The sequence below is a fragment of the Colobus angolensis genome, unplaced genomic scaffold (genome assembly GCF_000951035.1).
Source record: "Colobus angolensis palliatus isolate OR3802 unplaced genomic scaffold, Cang.pa_1.0 Scaffold17, whole genome shotgun sequence".
Lineage (NCBI taxonomy): Eukaryota > Metazoa > Chordata > Mammalia > Primates > Cercopithecidae > Colobus > Colobus angolensis.
Genome location: NW_012114821.1, coordinates 17665302 through 17670768, shown reverse-complemented (window position 1 = coordinate 17670768; position 5467 = coordinate 17665302). Strand labels below are relative to the sequence as shown.

The following is a 5467-nucleotide window of genomic DNA, read 5'->3' as shown; positions in this document are numbered from 1 at the left end:
AAAAAAAAAAAAAAAAAATTACAGAGGAAACACTCTTTTCTTTTCTTTCTTTCTATCTTTCTTTTTTTTTTTAGAGATGGCATGTCACCACATTGTCCAGGCTGTTGTCAAACTCCTGGCCTCAAACAATCCTCCCACTTGTGTCTCCCAAAGTTCTGGGACTACAAGCATAAGCCACCACACACGGCCTTTTCCTTTCTTTTTCTATTTCTCAATGGATTTTTCCAATGGACATGTATCACTTTGGTTAATCATATATACCAGTTGTAATCTCAGCCATTTTTCAAGCCAGCAAATGTCTATTCTAGGTCAAATATGTCTCAAATATTACTAAAAGAAAATCAGTTATGTCCTTTAACCTGGCTGAGGTCTGACTTTGTTTTCTCTCCTGCGAAAATGGAGATGACACAAAACAACTCCAAGCTGTGACTTGAAAGTAACACCTCAGGTGATGTCACCAGCCTGGGGGAGAGTGAGGTTGAGTCCTGAACCCACAGGCATTATATCTGCCTGGGGTTCACATACCCTACACTGAACTGGCATAATTTGACAGTCAGATGTGAAGATATGGTATATCTGCCATCTTCAGCAACTTTCACAAACTATCCTATGAGGTCAAGCTGGACCTACTTTTGGTTTTGTGATTGTTGTTTGTTTGTTGTTGAGGGTTTTCTTTGAGGTGGCGGGGGAGTGTGTGCCCCTGTGGAGAGCACTCATTTAGCTTCAATTAGAGTAATGCCAAAAGTGCCAGATTCCTGGGAAATCAGCCTACAAGGCTCCTGCAGGAAGGACCCGCCACTGCCAGAAGTCCTGAGGGCATCTAAGTGATCGGACACCATCAGGGATTCTTTGCCCAGTAAAAACCTACTTGACCAGGGACACATGCCAGGTAAATTTCCTTCACATGTACTTTAACCTTACTGCATACTCATTTTAGTATTAAAACTTTTAATAAAATGGTCCTATTCCTTCACACTTTTTTCTATGAGATCTCAAATACCCCTTCTTGCTATTAAAACAACCACTTATTATTCACGAGCCCAATATTTTAAAAGTAAAAATAATAAACCAAGTCCAGGAGCAATGACTCACACTTGTATTCCCAGCACTTTCAGCGGCAAAGGCCGAAGGATCGCTTTAACCCAGGATTTCGAGACCAGCCTGGGCAACATGACCAGACTGCCTCTCTACAAAAAGTTTAAAAAATTAACCGGGTGTGGTGGCACACTGTACTCCCAGCTACTGGGCTGGGGTATCAGGCTGAGTTTGTGGAAGGGTCGCTTTGAGCCTGGGAGATCAAGGTTGCAGTGAGCTTTGATTGTGCCACTGCACTCCAGCCTGGGTGACAGAAGGAGACCCTGTCTCAAAAATAATAATAACTATTACTAATAATTAATAATAGGCAAAATCAAATACCCATCACCTTCTGCCATGCCTCCCCTTTCCCCTATAAATCCAGTGTCTTGCTTTCAAATTTGGTGGTTAAAAAAGATGATGAGTTTCTAAGACGTGGGGGCTAAAGCTTGTTTGGCTGTTTTAGGGTTTGTTGGAATTTTTTTCGTCTGTGTACTTGTGAATTATTTCACATTTGCCATAACCGGTTCTCCATAGGGCAATGTTCATTAGCAATAAGTATCGATAGGTTAATTTTCACCATCTCTTATGCGGTCGAATCGTCACCTCTGAACCACTTTTTCCTCCAATAACTCCTCTTTCCTCGGCCCTTCTGCAGCCAACCTGAAAGAATAACAAGGAGGTGGCTGGAAACTTGTTTTAAGGAACCAACTGTCCTTCCCCCGCTGGAAACCTTGCACCTCGGGCGCCCCTACTCCTGCCCCCACCTGACCCCCGCCCTCGTTGACATCCCAGGCGCGGTGATCTCTGCTGCCAGTAGAGGGCACACTTACTTTACTTTCGCAAACCTGAACGCGGGTACAGCCCAGAGAGGGGGCGGAGGGAAAGACGCTTTGCAGCAAAATCGAGCCTAGCGATTGGTTGCTCCCCGGAGTTTGCGGCAAAAGCCTAGAGGCAGAAGTAATTTGCAGTCCTTAAAGCTGAATTGTGCAGTGCGTCGGATTTGGGGGAAGCTACTACAGTCACTTAACACTAGAACGCTGAGCTGCAAACTCAACGGGTAATAACCCATGTTGAACAGCGTACATGCTATACACGCACCCCTTTCCCCCGAATTGTTTTCTCTTTTGGAGGTGGTGGAGGGAGAGAAAAGTTTACTTAAAATGCATTGGGTGAGGGACCAAGGATGAGAAGAATGTTTTTTGTTTTGCAAAATAAAAAATCCCGAGGGAATATGCATTATATATTAAATATAGATCATTTCAGGGAACAAACAAATCGTATGTCGGGCTGGGCAACTAGCTAAGTCGAAGTGTGAATAAAATGTGAATACATGTTGGCGGATTACATACAATGCACTTTCACTAGTATTCAGGAAAAAAAATTGAGTCAGTGAACTAGGAAATTAATGCCTGGAAGGCAGCCAAATTTTAATTAGCTCAAGACCCCCTCTCCCCCCCAAAAAAAGGCACGGAAGTAATACTCCTCTCCTCTTCTTTGATCAGAATCGATGCATTTTTTTGTGCATGACCACGTTTCCAATAATAAAAAGGGAAAGAGGACCTGGAAAAGAATTAAACGTCCGGTTTGTCCGGGGAGGAAAGAGTTAACGGTTTTTTTCACAAGGGTCTCTGCTGACTCCCCCTGCTCCGTCCACAAGCTCTCCACTTGCCCCTTTTAGGAAGTCCGGTCCCGCGGTTCGGGTCCCCCCTGCCCCTCCCATATTCTCCCGTCTAGCGCCTTTGATTTCTCCCAAACCCAGGAGCCCGCGACTGGTGCAAACCGGCGCCACAGGGAGCAAAGAGGATTTGTCTCTTCTGAAACCTGGCTGAGAAATTGGGAACTCCGTGTGAGCGGCGCGGGGGTGGGACGGTGGGGTACAGGCTGGCAGAGAGCAGGCAACCTCCCTCCCGCCCTAGTCCAGCTTTGGAACAGGCAGATACATCTCAGGGCTAAACAGACGCCTCCCGCACGGGGCCCCACGGAAGCCAGAGCAGGCGGGGCAGGAGGGGCGGTATCTGCTGCTTTGGCAGCAAATTGGGGGACTCAGTCTGGATGGAAGGTATCCAATCCAGATAGCTGTGCATACATAATACATAATGCATGACACCCCCCAACAAATGCAATGGGAGTTTATTCATAATGCGCTCTCCAAGTATACGTGGCAATGCGTTGCTGAGTTATTTTAATCATTCTAGGCATCGTTTTCCTCCTTATGCCTCTATCATTCCTCCCTATCTACACTAACATCCCACGCTCTGAACGCGTGCCCATTAATACCCTTCTTTTCTCCACTCTCCCTGGGACTCTTGATCAAAGCGCGGCCCTTTCCCCAGCCTTAGCGAGGCGCCCTACCGCCTGGTACGCGCGTGGCGTGGCGGTGGGCGCGCAGTGTGTTCGCGGTGTGAAGGGCGGCTGTTTCGCCTGCGATGATTTAAACTCACAGGACAAGGATGCGGTTCGTCAAACAGTGCTGCTACGGAGGAGCAGCAGAGAAAGGGAGAGGGTTTGAGCAGGAGCAAAAGAAAATGGTAGGCGCGCGCAGTTAATTCATGCGGCTCTCTTACTCTGTTTACATCCGAGAGCTAGAGTGTTCGGCTGCCGGGCTGAGTCTCCTCCCCACCCTCCCCACTCTCCCCACTCTCCTCAGAAGCGCCCCTCCCGGGTTCCCAAAGCAGAGGGCGTGGGGGAAAAGAAAAAAGATCCTCTCTCGCAAATCTCCGCCCACAGGCCCTTTATAATGCGAGGGTCTGCGCGGCTGAGGACCCCCGAGCTGTGCTGCTCGCGGCCGCCACCGCCGGGCGCCGGCAGTCCCTGGCTCCCCTCCGGCCTCGAGAAGGGCAGGGCTTCTCAGAGGCTTGGCGGGAAAAAGAACGGAGGGAGGGATCGCGCTGAGTATAAAAGCCGGTTTTCGGGGCTTTATCTAACTCGCTGTAGTAATTCCAGCGAGAGGCAGAGGGAGCGAGCGGGCGGGCCGGCGAGGGTGGAAGATCCGGGCGAGCAGAGCTGCGCTCCGGGCGTCCTGGGAAGGGAGATCCGGAGCGAAAAGGGGGCTTCGCCTCCGGCCCAGCCCTCCCGCTGACCCCCCAGACAGCAGTCCGCAACCCTTGCCGCATCCACGAAACTTTGCCCATAGCAGGGGGCGGGCATTTTGCACTGGAACTTACAACACCCTAGCAAGGACGCTACTCTCCCGACGCGGGGAGGCTATTCTGCCCATTTGGGGACACTTCCCCGCCGCTGCCAGGACCCGCTCCTCTGAAAGGCTCTCCTTGCCTCTGTTTGGACGCTGGATTTTTTTCCGGTAGTGGAAAACCAGGTAAGCACCGAGGTCCGTTTGTCTTTTAATTTATTTTTGTATCGCTTTAATGCTGAGATGAGCGAATGCCGAAATAGGGTGTCTTTTCTCCCATTCCTGCGCTATTGACACTTTTCTCAGAGTAGTTGTGGTAGCTTGGGCTGGGGTGGGGGGTAATCCAGAACTGGATCGGGATAAAGTGACTTGTCAAGATGGGAGAGGAGACGGCAGAGGGAAAACGGGAATGGTTTTTAAGACTAGCCTTTCGAGATTTCTGCCTCATGAATATATTCACGCTGACTCCCGGCCGGTCGGACATTCCTGCTTTATTGTGTTAATTGCTGTCTGAGTTTTGGGGGGCTGGGGGTTGCTTTGCGGTGGGCAGAAAGCCCCTTGCATCCTGAGCTCCTTGGAGTAGGGACCGCATATTGCCTGTGTGAGCCAGAGAGCTCCGCAGCCGCTGACTTTTCCCCGTCTCCGGGAGGGCATTTAAATTTCGGCTCACCGCATTTCTGACAGCCGGAGACGGACACTGCGGCGCGTCCCACCCGCCCGTCCCCGCGGCGATTCCAACTCGCCCTGATCCTTTTAAGAAGTTGGCATTTGGCTTTTTAAAAAGTAATACTACAAATTAAAACCTGGGAAGCCAAAGGTGTTAGGATGTGGTGTTGGGGAGGCACAGGCAGGGGAAAAGCGAGGCGGAGATGTGTCCGATTCTCCTGGAATCGTTGACTTGGAAAAACCAGGGCAAATCTCCGCACCCAGCCCTGACTCCCCTGCCGCGGCCGCCCTCGGGTGTCCTCGCGCCCCTGAGATGCGGAGGAACTGCGAGGAGCGGGGCTCTAGGCTGTACCAGAACAGCTGCTACCCTTGGTGGGGTGGCTCCGGGCGAGGTATCGCAGCGGGGTCTCTGGCGCAGTTGCGTCGCCGTATTGAGTGCGAAGGGAGGTGCCCCTGTTATTATTTGACACCCCCCTTGTATTTATGAAGGGGTGTTAAAGCCCGCGGCTGAGCTCGCCACTCCAGCCGGCGAGAGAAGAAAAGCCGGCAAATGAAGGAGTGTTTGTGGGGGGGATGGGGGGCGAGGGGAACGGG

General features: G+C 50.8%; 1 protein-coding gene across 1 annotated transcript in view; it reads left to right on the top strand.

The window, feature by feature from the left end:
* Nucleotides 1-3792: 3792 nt before the first annotated feature.
* Nucleotides 3793-5467, top strand: part of MYC (v-myc avian myelocytomatosis viral oncogene homolog) — a 5442-nt gene continuing 3767 nt past the window's right edge. The window contains exon 1 of the mRNA XM_011938183.1: nt 3793-4393. The gene's annotated coding sequence lies outside the window, so the exon portion shown is untranslated. The remainder of the gene's footprint in view (nt 4394-5467) is intronic.